This window comes from Mastomys coucha, unplaced genomic scaffold (assembly GCF_008632895.1).
Source record: "Mastomys coucha isolate ucsf_1 unplaced genomic scaffold, UCSF_Mcou_1 pScaffold20, whole genome shotgun sequence".
NCBI classification, from domain to species: domain Eukaryota; kingdom Metazoa; phylum Chordata; class Mammalia; order Rodentia; family Muridae; genus Mastomys; species Mastomys coucha.
In genome coordinates, this window is record NW_022196903.1 from 108591563 (window position 1) to 108606078 (window position 14516).

Consider the following 14516-nt stretch of genomic DNA (forward strand, 5'->3'; position numbering starts at 1 on the left):
TTTATGATGTCATTTAATTGTAAAACTTGCAGAGTATTTACATCATAATGTCTTTTATAAACCTCCAATATACACAAAATTCACACACACACACATACATACACACACACACACACACATACATATACACACACACACACATTTATTTTCTATCGAAACCTTTACTGTTGGAAAAGGAACTGGCTATTTATAGACTATACCTCAGGAAATGCACTGTCATATTTCACAATTAGGACCATATTAGTTGTAAGTTTGAGACAGATTGTTGTTATTAAACTTTCTTAGTTTTTAAAAGAAATGTCAAGAACAAGTCTTTGAGCATAATAGGCAAGTATTGTACCACTGAGCTACACCCCAAGCCCGAATGTAGAACTATGTAGAGTACTAGTTTTTGTATGTTCTGAATAATCATATGGCTTGTTTTAAATTTTTCCTAATGCCATTATATGTATTTATCAAATTTTGGTATTAAATTGCCTTTGCTTTTCTTTGATAAATTCAGTTTGATCACAGTAGTTTATTTTTCAAGCATATGATTGAATTAATTAACTTTACTTATATTTTAATTTGATATTAATAAATAGGACTGACATTTTTTCAGTGTGTGTGTGTGTGTGTGTGTGTGTGTGACATATGCACATGGTAAAATTTTAGAGGACAATTTGTGGAATCTGGTTATCTCCTTTCACCATAAGATTCTGATAGCACAGGCTATCAGGCTTGCCAGAAAGCTCTCTTGCCCATTTAGCTATTTCAATAGTCCCCCCCCTCATTTTTCAAATGTTTTCTTTTGTGGAGGAGGGAAAAGGGTCAAATTTTTTGTATCAATATTATGGTACTTAAATAATTAATTTAGTCATAGTTTTTTAAAAGACATCTCTTTCTGCACCATTTTAAAAGAACACTTATAAAATTACCTTTTGGAAGAGGTTTTGTTGTGTTCAGCAATTATGGACATTGAACCCAAGGTCTTGTTGGTGGCAGGCAACTGGTCTACCACTGCATTATACCTGCAATCCTTTGGGGATATAATTCCCAGATAAGTTCTCAATGACTTTCTTCTTTTACCCCTACCCCCATCTCTTAGGTCAATTTTCACTGTTCGTTCCATTTCAGGCAAATTAATCTGGATAAGTTGCTCTTAGAATGCATTAATATCTACTGTGATGTGTATAGAAAGTCCTATCTCAGGACTTCTTATGTAAAGTAGTTGAATAAGTAGGCAAAAATAGCCTGGCCTACTGTGAGCTTTGTATCTCTGGGTTTTAGGGATTGTAAATAAATTGACCATGCAGTGGACATAAAATAAACATAGAATATGAGAAGCTAGATACACTGTCCTCAGATTGTCTCTGTCCTGGGACATCCTGTGTCTGTAGACTATGCCTTGAAGACACAGAACAGTCCAAGTGAATCCAGGGGGCAGGATAGGGTATGGGTGAGGCTTAGAATACTGCATGCCTCCAGGAATATTAGCTGGCTTTTTGAAAAGTCATAGTGGCAATTTCTTATAGGTAAAGTAGTTTCCAATATGTTAAACATGCAAGATGTAGTAAGCAATTTGGCTGTGAATGCTGCTTTCACTGTTGACTAGCAACTTTGAATGTTTATATAAATTATTATGATGGAGGTCAATAGTCACTGCCAAAAAACCAAAGCATACAGGCAGAAAGTACTGACAAATTAGCTCATCCTGTAGAAACTGTCCCATTCTGAGAACAGAACTACAGTTTACTATTGGAACTGAGATGGCATTAAAGCTCTCCCATTTCCAAGCATCAATACTGCACAGTGATGGGGGATATCAACAAGCAAAGCTCACTGGCTGTAGCTCATGTTCTTTCATGTTAGAAATAACAGAATGGGAAAACTGATCATCTTCATAATGTAACATTTTACACCATGCATCTATGTAGCAGTTTCTGTCAGTTCCAAGAAGTCAAAAAAGCAAGTATTTGAGTTTTGTGTATGTCAGACTGCGCAGAATGTTGGGTCTGCATGCCGGGGCTCTCTGGCCCTCCTGATAAAGGCTTTTGGCACCGGATGCTGTTTTGTCTTTACAGAATGTCCTATTCTGGGCTCCCTGAGCCCTTTTAAGAGACAAGGATGTGAATCATTATTTAGACAATCTGCTCCCTGGACCTTCCTCTGAAAAGTCCGCTTAGTCTGTTGTGTGCTACATCTCCCATGCCCAAGCAGGCTGGGTGCTCTACTGTATCTTAGACTTCCCCAGTATGTAGCTTCCAGATGAACTCAAATCTCAGTAAACATCAGCTTCACAATGTATAACTCATCAAACTCACATCAGACACCCTCCAACTGGACATGGCCAGCAGGCCTTCTAATGTGTAAGCCATACCCAGAACTCTCAGCTCCCTATCTTTTGAGGTTGCTAATCCCTTTAAAGATCTAGGTTTTCCTAAGTTTGAATGGTGATGTAGTTATTATTAATTTGATATTAAAAATGGGTATAGTAGAGTTTTGCATCATGTCAGTGACCCTACTAGTAAAATAAGAGAAGTGAATCAAACACCTATCTGTCTCTTTTATACAGCTATTCTAAGGAGAGTTTTGGGTACTGCATGATCCATGATGAGTCATTTAATGGTGTGTTGGTTAGTTCTAGAGAATATAAAGTTTTACGTGCTCAGGGAAAGCAAATTCTGGGGATGAAAATTAATGTGTATATTTACATTTTGGCAGACTGGGATGTCTGAGAATTTAGAATATCAACAAATTTTCAAAATATTTTTTCTTTCTAATTATTCAGATTGGAAAGAAGCTGTGAACCACTGATATCCAAGGACATTTTTTAAAACAAGGACTACTCTTTATTGGTATGTACATCAGAATAAATTTTGTTAATATAATTAATAAGTTATATTAAAATTTTATTTTTAATTTTTTAATTTTTTTACTGCCTTAACACTTTCTCCTACATAATTTGCCAGTTAGTTGGGTTCATAATAACATACTTGTCTAAGACAAAACAAAGATAGGAAAATGGCCTAGTAGTTGCACTATAACACAAATCTTTAAAAATAGCCCTCTAACCTCTTATTTTCATACCAAGTAATGACTCCAAGTGCACTATTTCAGATCCTTACACTTATGATTGAAGTTAGATAAATATATCTTGTCTGGTCCTCATAGGCAATACAACCCTAATTTCTAGTCAGACAGAATTAGGTTCATATATACCAAACATGTTCTTTTCAAGGAGAATTGCTTATACCTTCATGATAGTAGTTCCTCCTTGGGACTGACTAGCATGGCATATGGCTTCAGGGCCCATGGATAAAGTTCTGTGAAATCCATCCTCTCTCAGAACCTGATCCTAGTATTCTGAGGCAGTTTTCAGTCTCCATGTGTCTTTTTGCCTAAAGACATAAGTTACTCTGAAGCTTTATGTAGTTTTAAGACTATTGATTATAGTCAAAAAGGAAGATCACAGTATGACCCATGTTTTTGAAACCTGCAGATGCATTGAAAAAAAAAAACTGTCAGATAAATACACTCACAAATTACTGCAGACTGCATTAGCGTGTGTGTCCGTGCATGTTCTTTAGTTCTGTCTTCTGAGAGGACCTAGATAAGAGCCTCCCAAGTAGCAAACCAAACCGTGGTGTTCAAATGCCACTTTCTCTCAAAAGAAAATGGAGCTCTTTGTAGACAGGCTGATTCCAAAGCCGAGACAAAAAGTTCAGCATAAGCCTGGAGGCCCATGTGGTGCCAGAAGCCAGGCAGGGTGAGCCCCAGAAGAGTCAAGGGGTGGAAAAGAGATCCCAGCAGCCAACACTGAGACAATGTGAGCAATAAAATCACGAACTGTGGGGCTGCATCATAGCTCCTCAAGTGAAATATATATAAGAGTTCTGGTCGGTGTGAATAATTACGGAGGAAATGAGTAGGTGAAGGTGGAGAGAATGATGACTCTTCTTTACAGAAGAACTTAGAAAGAAGTGAAGGCAAGAGGAAGTTGTCAGAGAACCATAACAACTGTTGCTGCAGGCTGGATCCACCAGTGAGCACTGACCTTAGTGGGTGGGTAAGAACGGAAGAATAAGCAGGATGCTTGCACAGCTTCCAAGCATTTTCCCAACATGTGTTAATTACAAATGGGAATGAAGAGACTTACAGTACAGAGTCCTGGCAAATACCAAGCACAGCCAAGCAGCCAAGGTCTATATAAACAAATAATAAGACTCAGTGAGCTGTCTACCCTGTGAGGTATCCTGAGAGGGACACAGGGACATATGTGATATTCTTCCCAAAATTCTATGACCTCATAAATTATGAGGAAGCATTAGGTATACCCTGAATAGAGATAGCTTAAAAATACCTGGGCAACATGCTCAACAGCCTCAAAAGCATAAAAGACAAGGGAGCTGTCACCCACCTAAAGGAAAACAAGGAGACTCGGCAAGTGAATGTGGTAGATCCTGGCACTGAAGAGGGACTAATACTAACAGGAAAACTGGAGAAATCCAAATACAGGGGAGAATATTACTGTATCAGTATTTGTTTTTTTTTTTTACAATTGTGCTAGGGCTTGAATATGTGAACTGTGGATAAAGATGCACGAGATGGAGATCTGTTGTCTTTTTATATTTTGTGTAAGCCTTAAGTTAAATAATTTTTCAGCTATAAAATGTTTTGGTTGTGGTTTCCTTTATTATTTTTTTAATTTATTTCAATCTTGGGGATTGAACGCAAGGCCTTGTGAATTCTGGGTGAGCATTCTACCACTGTTACATCTCTAGCCATTAAGTATGAAGCTTTAAAAAGTCACATGGTAATCGCCAAATAATTGTTCCCCTTGGTTTTCACTGACTTATAAGAATAGAGTTTCTGCTTGAAATTCACAAACAAGTCAGAGGTATGAGGCACATGCATTCCCTTTCCCTAGAGTGGCTGGTTGTTATTTATGCTAGGGGCTAACCCCAGCTAAATGCATGTTAAGCAGCTTTCCCCCAGTGAGATGCACCCCTACCCCTTTACTCCCTTTCTATGCAGCCCCACCCCTTTCTCTACAAACCTGTCTCTGTTCAATCTACTTCAGGTAGCAGCCAGTGACTTGCAGCCTCTTAGAAAACCCTGAAAAAAAAACAGGAGTATATAGGACAACCAAGCACTAGAATATCTGCCTAGGAAGTGTGTGTGTTACTCAGCACCCATAGTTGGGGGTAGGGTGAAAACAGATCCCAACCACACACATCAGTACCTCTCTAGGGACTTTCAACAAATTGTTTAATGAACCTAGAAGCAGAATAGGATTCCAATCTTCAAACGAGAATTGCACAGTTTTTGTGCTTTGTTGTTGTTTGTTTTTTAATCTCATCCATATGCTCCTTTATTACCTAGAATCTTACATTTGAACAGTGAGATGGGGAAAGACTAGTTGGCATCAGTCAGAATGTCAGAGAGTGCAGTGAGTTCAAGTAACACTAAGAGAGCTTAGCTGCTTACAGGAAGCCAAGAGCAGCACTAAGTTTGCTTTCAAAATTGTTTTACCTTAGAAAAGCCTGAAGTGACTTAAAACAGAGAGCCCAAACCCTTCAAAATGAGGCAAATATGCAGTTTGGCATTAGAAGGAGTGATCTAAATTCAATTATTTTGGCATGAGAATTAAATGCTAAGTATTTGGAATTTGACCCTGATTTTTTTTTTCTTAACTTGCTTGCATGTTTAACCAACTTAGTAAACTACATCAGTTAATGGTTTTTAGGTGAGAGGAAGAATGTCAGATGTACCTAAAGCAGTTAGAGTCAGAGAAAGTGGAGCACGGACTACTGAGGCTGGGGCCAGGAGTCAGGCAAGAAAGTGAAAGGGGAACAGTTGGAGTTTTCAAGCTGAAAAAGTTCTGGCAATGCAGCTCACCACTTACCACCACTGAACTGACACTTCAAAGTGACTTAAAGCAAGTAAAAATAGTTAAAATGGTAAATTTATATATTGTTACCATAATAGACAAAGGAAATTATAGGCATCTTCAGTAGTCACATTCTATTTCTTTGCTATGGTGTCTTTACCCTTGGGAAAGTTTTGTTTTTAAACCTGGGGATAATTTTCTGAACATAACTTGCTAACTGACAGCTTAAATGGCCCCTGTGCCATAAATTGTGAAGTTCAAAGAAAAACCCAATGAGTTGCTTGTGGGTTAATTTACAACTAAGGCAGATGAATCTAAACAAAGAAGAAAAGCCCCTGTAAGAAATATGTTAACTGATGGCAAGGAAGAAAAGAGTATCAATTAAAGATATCTGAACTTGTTTGGACCCAGGGATTTTATGACAGTCATTCAGCTATAGTTATATTGGGTAGAGCAGACTACAATTCTGTAAATTGCTAAAAGGGCACAGCAATCTTCATAGGTTTCTTTATGCGATATAGGCAGTATTGGGGCCTGGCTCTGTACACAGCTCTGCCTTCCTGACCTGTTGTACCTGAATTCAGATCCTTGGGGTGGAAATACAGATCATGCACAGCACTGAAACCTTAAGGGTGGGCAATTGGTGTGTTTACAGCATATGTGAAGCTAAAAGAAATTACTTTGGGTTTTAGCTAATGGGTTTGTTTTGTTTTACTTTTTTCTTCTTTTTCTTAACTTGATTGTGCTGGGGATTAGACCCAGGACTTTCTAGACTCTTAAGTCTACACAGGGCTGCAGTAAAGCTGCAGCTTTTCTTTTCTCATTTGTATTTTTTAAGACTCATTTTTATTAACTTTAATTATATATAGGTGTGCATGTGGAAACCAGAGTTGTTGGATCCCCTGGAGATGGACAGTTGTGAACTGCTTGGGTACTGGGATCTGAACTTGGGTGTTCTGGAAGAGCAGCAAATGCTCATACCATTGACCATAGCTCTAGCCCCTTTTGGTTTTATGAAACATGATTTCATGTACTCTATACAAGTCTAGAACTTACTATATAGTTCAAGCTGTCTACACTTGTAGCAATCCCCTTGCCTCACAGCCAAAGTCCTGGGATTTCAGGCCTGTGACCACCCCCCCCCCACACACACACACACACCGCTCTCTCAAAAATGAGTGTCATCACAAGGCTTTCAAACACAAACACAATGTATCTCTGTCACATTCATTTGTCCTTTGTTCCTCTTATCAGTTCCTTCTAAAACACTTTTATTCTTAAAAGGCTATGCAAATACATTTAAAATAAACTACCACAATCACACAAAAACTTTCTTTCCATAGTTTTTCTAGTTCTTGTAAGGTATCCAGGTACACATCCCACTTGACTCATCTCACTCTGTTGCTCAAACATTTACATTTTCTCTAGTTACTGCCTGCCTTTCAGTGTGTTGTCATGGTAACAAGACTCGTCATTGTAGCCACTGTAGTGACATTACCTAATTTACTAAGCCAGGTTTTAGGTGCTGTCCAGTTTGTGTGTTTGTTTTGATTTGATCTTTTTTGATGATATAAATGCTTATGCTATTATTTATCATATATGTTCTGGCACCTATTTATTTAATTTTCAATGTTGTCTTCTTCAGTTAAGAAGAATTTGTTAGTGGGAGTGCTTGGGTAATTATATTGTTCTTGCTTCATTAGAATACTCTAGTAACAAATGAACAAAAAAGTTTAAATGACTTCCCTTTTCTTCCCTTTTCTCCACTTGTAAAGACCTGTGTGTCACCATAACCAGCTTGTGTAAGTGAATTAGCCTTTACCTGCGTAACTTGTTATTTAGGGGTTGTGGAGGATGTGGGGAGCACAGAGTTTACCAGGTATTTAGGAATCATATAACACAAGTGATTTTGTTGTTCTTATTGTTCTTCTTTTTTAAAAAAAAAATCAGGCTTGGAGATGTTGCTGAAGTGGTGGAGTGGTGCGTTGTCCTAGTGGGTACAGCACTGGGCCCCATCCTTACAGTCGACTAAACAACCCTACCAACCTATAAAGTGAACAGTCTACTTTATAGCAAGGACTATTTCCTGAGGCTATACAAACTTAAATAAATTATAGCACTGCTCTATGTGCTGATGACTAAGTCCATGTACTGTTGACTAAGAAAAGGGAATAGCAGTTTCCAAAAACATAGCTCCAAGTAGAGCTCCAAAGTAGAACTTAAGTGAAATTATATTTATTTAGTGAAGCGTGATAATACAGGTAATCCCAGCACTCAGAAGGCTGAGATGGTAAGATCTCAAGCTCAAGGCCAGCTTGAGGTACATAGGGAGATCATGTCTCAAAAATAATTTTTTGTCAATTAAAAAATTATTATTGGGGACTGGAGAGATTGCTCAGTGGTTAAGAGTTCAATTCCTAGCACCCACATGGTACCTTACATAGTCTCCAACTCCAGTTCCAGAGGATCCAATGCCCTCTTCTGGTCTTGTTGGGTACTAGGCACATACACAGTACACATACATAAAAACAGGCAAAACACTCATACACATAAAATAAAAAATAAATAAATCTTTTAAAAATATTATTAACTATTTTAAGGGGATAAGGATCCTGGTACCTTAAAGAATCAACTATTTTCAATTTATGACTTTAATATTTGAAAGGATAATTTTAGGATTAAAAAGACATATGAGGAAATTTTAAGACAAAAACATTTATAGTTAAAATATATTAAAATGATGCACCTAACCCTCAAGAAACTGGAGGCCCAAGGGAGTTTAGTGGTCAGCCACATAGAGGCAGTGGGGTAGGGAGGAGGTGTGGAATGTGGAACAGTAGGAAGGTGGATGGGGGGAATAAAATATGGAGTGTAAAATAAACAAATTAATTAATTAATTAATTTAAAATGTATTAAAATGAACATGAAAAATTAGATTATGGATGAAATTCCTTTTTTATTGTTAAATCTTTTAAGGGTTAAGTCTCTTCATTATCCTCTGTTCCCTATTTTATTTATCTTTAAAAAATAAAAATGTGTGTACATACCTGTGAGTACCTGTCCTTTGGTTCCTGCCAATCATTTGTATGTTGCAAATAATGTATATAAATGGCAAACAGTTGTATGTAAGAGTACTGTTATTCCATGGGACTAAGGGCTAAGGGCAAGCTGCCATGATAGCGTTCATTTTATTTTACTTAGTTCTTTCCTTTAAGCTTATGAACTCCCTGTTCTCTAGTTCATATGATCTGGAATCATTTAAATTATTTGATGTTTTTAACCTTTTATACTCTTTGGCAGGACATAGGAAGTTAAGTGACGTAAACATCTTTAATAAACTTTGAAAGTCACAAGACTTAGTAGCCAGGACAAGAAACAATCAGGAATAAATTTCAGGGAAATACCATAATGGCATGAGTTTTGTTTTCTTTTGTTAGCGAGCCACATGGCTTTTTCCTTTCAAACCCAAGCTCATGCAGCTTGGGCTCCTTTTAAGATTTCATTTTCATCTGCATCACAGAAATATAGATTTCCCTGAGTTTACTCACTATAATTTGTGATTGCTTATCTGCGAAGGAAGTACAACAGCTCCCACTGGGGAAATACCATGTTAACTCGATCCTAAAATAAGAAATCTAAGGGAAAGGTCACATCCTAATAACTTGTGCAAATCTAAATTCCCATGGAGCTTTGAAATCATTTTGTATGAGTCGAGTATTAACAATGTGTTATTGAATTTCTTCCAGAGAGCGTGGTAAAAATGAAGCACTTCTGTATCCAGAAGTGACTGCTAAGGTTTAAATTCCATTGACAAGATCTAGTTTTGCTAGTTTTCTACAATAACTATCCAGAGAAATTTAGCATGACTAATGAACCACAAGATCTGTTTTGGCTACTTTCACTGGAACTATAAGGGTTGCTACCAGGAAGTAGTGTAATTACATGGGGTGAGAATGCCTTTCCTCCTACCGTGGATATGCCTCATACTCAACTTTTTCACTAACTGACCTCTAGAACCTACTATATAATTCCAGAAAAATGCACTGCCCGAGGATTCAACAACTATGGTCTTTTCAGAAAATTGGCTAATTCTCAAAGACGTCAGGCCTCAGTTTCTTTATCTGTTGAGTAGGAAGGGGTTCATGTAGAGACTCAAGCAAGGACAAATTTATGGAAAACTTAGAAAGTATAACTGATTGTTCTTGAGTATTACCACAATCATGACCTTCACTCCCCACCCCGCCAGAGAAATGAAAACAGAAATAAGTCAATTCACTCTATACTGTTCACACCATAGTCTCCTACAAACCCCAGTCTGACCCTGCGAATAAGTCCAAGTCATTCCTGAAAATGGTAGGATTTTCATGAAAATTGACACATTATCCCAAGTTCAGAGAAATTCTGTTTACAGCAAGGATTATTTTGTAGAACATACCTTTTTTTCTAAAGACATATTGTTAGAAAAATGTCTTAGAAATTTCTTTATTTATTTAGAGGAAGATGCATTCTTATTCTTGAGTCTCTCCTTAGTTATGACAAATTAAAGCAAAGCACAATGTGTGCTTTTTGTCTCTTTTTGGGTTTGTGGACTTTGTTCTTTAAAATACTGCTATCTAGTGCTTGCTTCGGCAGCACATATACTAAAATACTGCTATCTATTTCTTTCATAATGACAGTGAACTTGCAGTAATTAAATTTTTATAGGGTTATATCTAGGTGCCATGCCTTTTGGGACTCAGTCTGTGACAAGAGTAAGATATTTGTTAAGATTATTTGCATATATCTGCATTTGACTTTCAACCTTGGACCGAATAGTGAAATAATACCACACAATAAGAAATACACACAGTTTGTTTAGGGACTTGGGATATATGTGTTGCTCAGTGGTAAAATCCATGCTTAGCATGCATGAGGTCTAGTCCCTAAGCACCAAAAATAAAATAAAACTAACCACCCCCTCCACAGCAACTTATTTGATTAACTGTTTATCTGTGTGATGGGAGTTCAAAAATTCATGAAACTCTTCAGTATCTCTTTAAATTAAGGAAAATATCAACTTCATTCTTCATGTTAATTATTGTTACACATGAAAAGCAAGGAGATGTAGGAGGCCTGTCTTGGCACTACTGTACATGACTTGAGTAAAATGCCTTGTGCTCACCTTGTACTCTTTTACAAATGAGAGTCCCTGAGCCTGACAGAGCACTCAGCCCTGCAGATTCACATCTTGTTAAAGAACAACAGGCCTGGGAGAGTGGCAACTAGTATGTCACTCTAAGGTGACAATTCTCCCTAAGTCATAGGTGTGGGGTGGGTTTACAATCATCTTGCTGAGCCATATTCTTATCATGTAAGAATTTGGTCATTTTGTGCAGTTGGTTCTCTCCATCTACCTTTATGTGGTTCTGAAGCTTGGACAGGTCACTAGCTTGTGGGTGAGTGCCTTTACCCACTGAGCCCTCTCACCATGGGCACCTTGTTTTTGAGACAAGATCTTTTATTAGCCTGGGACTCACTGAACAGGATAAACTGTCCTGGAGCCAGCGAGCCCCAGGATCGGCCTACGTCTACATCTCCAGTGCTGGGAGTGTAGGCGCACACCATCACACTCTGCCTTCTTATGTTGGTGCTAGGGGTCCCAGATCAGGTCTTCATGGTTAACATGGCAAGTACTTAACAACTAAACCATCTTTCCAGCCCTTAGAATCTATTTTTACATTACTAACCTGAGATAAAAAGCATGCTAAAGAACTGCACTACTTTTTAAAATTCTGTGATTGACCATCTCTAATCTGAAAATCTGAGAGCTAACATGATAACACAATTAGAAATTTCCATACCTAACCTCATGTGACAGATTGTTGTTAAATAGGCAGATATGCCACAGATACTGTATAAAACTACTTTCAGACTGTGGATCTAAGGGGTACATGTAGCAAAAATGAACTTTGGGCATAGTCTTGAGTCTGTCATCCAAGATATCTCAGCATATAAATGAAAATGTTAAAAAATCTGAAATTCAAAACACCCCTGTTAGATAAGAGGTATTTATCCTTTATTTATTTATTTATTTATTTATTTATTTATTGGATATTTTCTTTATTTACATTTCAAATGTTATCCCCTTTCTCAGTTCTCCCCCAGAAACCTCCTATTTCACCCCCTCCCCCTGCTTCTATGAGGGTATTCCCCCACCCACCTATATTTAATCTGTGATTATTTTATTTTATTTTCAGACAGGGTCTTATTATGTTGTTTTGACTAGCATGGAACTTACTAAGTAGACCAGGCTGGCCTTAAACTCACTGCCTCTCTCTGCCCCCCTGTCCCCCTACCCCTCTGCCCCTCTGCCCTCTGCCCCTCTGCCCCTCTGCCCCTCTGCCCCTCTGCCCCTCTGCCCCTCTGCCCATCTGCCTCTGCAATGCTGAGGTTAAAGGCATTTGCCACCTCACCTGGCCCAACAGGCTGCAGTTCTCTACTCTTTGTGACATTTTGTTGTTGCAAATATTGAAAATAAGTCCACAAAAAGCACACACAGAGATACTTTACCAGTACTTTTCAGTCTCTATAACTAGAGGTAAGAAACAGTCAATTCATAGACCAATTCTAACCTCTCAGCTTTCTATAGCAAGTCTTCTCAGCTAGGACCAGATTTGTTGTTACTAGTTAGATTGTTGTTGTTGTTATTGTTGTTGTTGTTCCTGTTTTCCCCTTGGACTTCTTTTACATATCCATATCCACTACTGTGCTAGACAGAATGGCATTATGATATATCTCTGGCTCAGGGTTTTGTTTTATAGACAGTCCCTTGAAAGGAAGAGAATTAAGCAATAGAGCTTGGTGTGTGATTGGGGGACAGTGTGGTAAAAATCCATAGGGGAAAGCATACGTGCAGAACCAAGATGCTCAGCACCTGCCACCTGGGCTTGTTAACCATGAATCCTCCAAGAGAGATGTGAATACACCGTATGGAAGAAGTCAGACATTTTAATGATAAGGTTAGAGTTTTAAGGTATCAGTATACCCAGAGAGAAGGATTTGGACTTGATCAGGGATTCAGTGGGGAGCATCAAGGATTGGGATAGGGAGTAACAGGATCATAGCTATGCTCAGAAGGGACCAGTGAAAGATATCTCAATATCAGTGACACAGTGTGGTGACTGAATACACAGAAAGAAGATGAGAAAAGGTTCAAATGACTTTTCTTTTTCTTTTCGGTTTTTCGAGACAGGGCTTCTCTGTATAGCACTCCTGGCTATCTTGGAACTCACTCTGTAGACCAGGCTGGCCTCAAACTTAGAAATCCACCTGCCTCTGCCTCCCAAGTGCTGGGATTAAAAGCATGCGCCACCACTGCCCGGCATGACTTTTTTTTTTTTTTTTAATATCTCACTATGTAGCTCTGGGTGGCCTAGAATTCAATATGTAGATCAGCTGGCTTTGAATTCACAAAGGTCTGCCTTCCTCTGCCACCTGAGTGCAGGATTAAAGGTGTGCAGTATCATGCCCTGTGACTTTTGACTGATGTATAGAGGTATGGAAAGAAATGGGAATAGAGTTGTGTTGGAGGAGGAAGATGAACTGCTTCTGGATTTGTTGGAACTGAAGTGAAGATGCAATAGCTGATAGAAAGGTCCACAGCAATACATATGTGAAGATACATAACTGACCTTCATCTTAAAAGTCAGATGTAGAGATGTCAGTTTACATGTCTTCAGTATCAGTTGAAGAAATCATTGACAGTAAGCCTCTAAGATACAACTCAGAAGCTAGGTGGAGCACACATATCCATAATCTCAGCACTTAAGAGGTCAAGCTCTGAGCTACTCGGGGAATTCCTGACTTGCCTGAGTTACACGCTGAAACCTTGTCTCAAAGAAACTAAAAACAATGAAGCAAATAGTTACTCAGTAAATGTCTGTATTTTGCTAACTGTGAAGTGTTTTTTAGAAGAAAAAAAAAAACCACCAACATGGTCTCTATTATACTTAGCATACACTATAGTGTATGACACTTAGTAGTTAATCAGTAAATATTTATTAGATGAATGAAAGCTGAACTACAAAGTAAAATGCTACCAACAAAGAGGCTTTATGGTAGTTTTTCTTCTTTACTCTCCCCTCAGTCCCTTTCTTGAAAATTTAGGGGCTTGTTAATCATGTCTCCATAGTTGCTTTGCATGACTAACTGGTTTTGTATGATTTTAATTAAGCTTTTCATTGGGCTGCTATGTTAACTTTTGTTTAAAAGGAAATAAACTTAGGAATTGACTGAATTTAATGGAAATTAGGTTTTCAAAACTGCCCTGTGTAATAACTTAAATGTTAATTTGATTCTTAGTATTTTCCACCTTTGGTTAATTTAAAATTTCTAAGTATGATTTTATTATAAGAAGGGGCTATGTTTATATTGTCATAGAAAGATTTTCTAAGTAAAAAGAAATCTATGTCTTAACAAACCTAGTAATGCTGGTTTAAGAAAAAACTAAAACCACAAGAAGCCGCCCCAAATTTAGTAATGCTTCCCACTAAACCCATGATTTGAGTTGTCCTCCAGCTAGCCAAGAGTTTCCAAATATCACTATAATTCCTTATACTTGCTATGGATCCTTGTAACTCCACCCAAACTCCAAATGTGGTAGACT

The 14516-nt window shown here is 37.9% G+C and overlaps 1 protein-coding gene across 3 annotated transcripts in view; it reads left to right on the forward strand.

Moving 5' to 3' along the window:
* Window positions 1–14516, forward strand: part of Pparg (peroxisome proliferator activated receptor gamma) — a 130940-nt gene that overhangs the window by 19776 nt on the left and 96648 nt on the right. For all 3 annotated transcript variants that reach the window (XM_031382998.1, XM_031383000.1, XM_031382999.1), the window contains exon 2: window positions 2771–2837. The gene's annotated coding sequence lies outside the window, so the exon portion shown is untranslated. The remainder of the gene's footprint in view (window positions 1–2770; window positions 2838–14516) is intronic.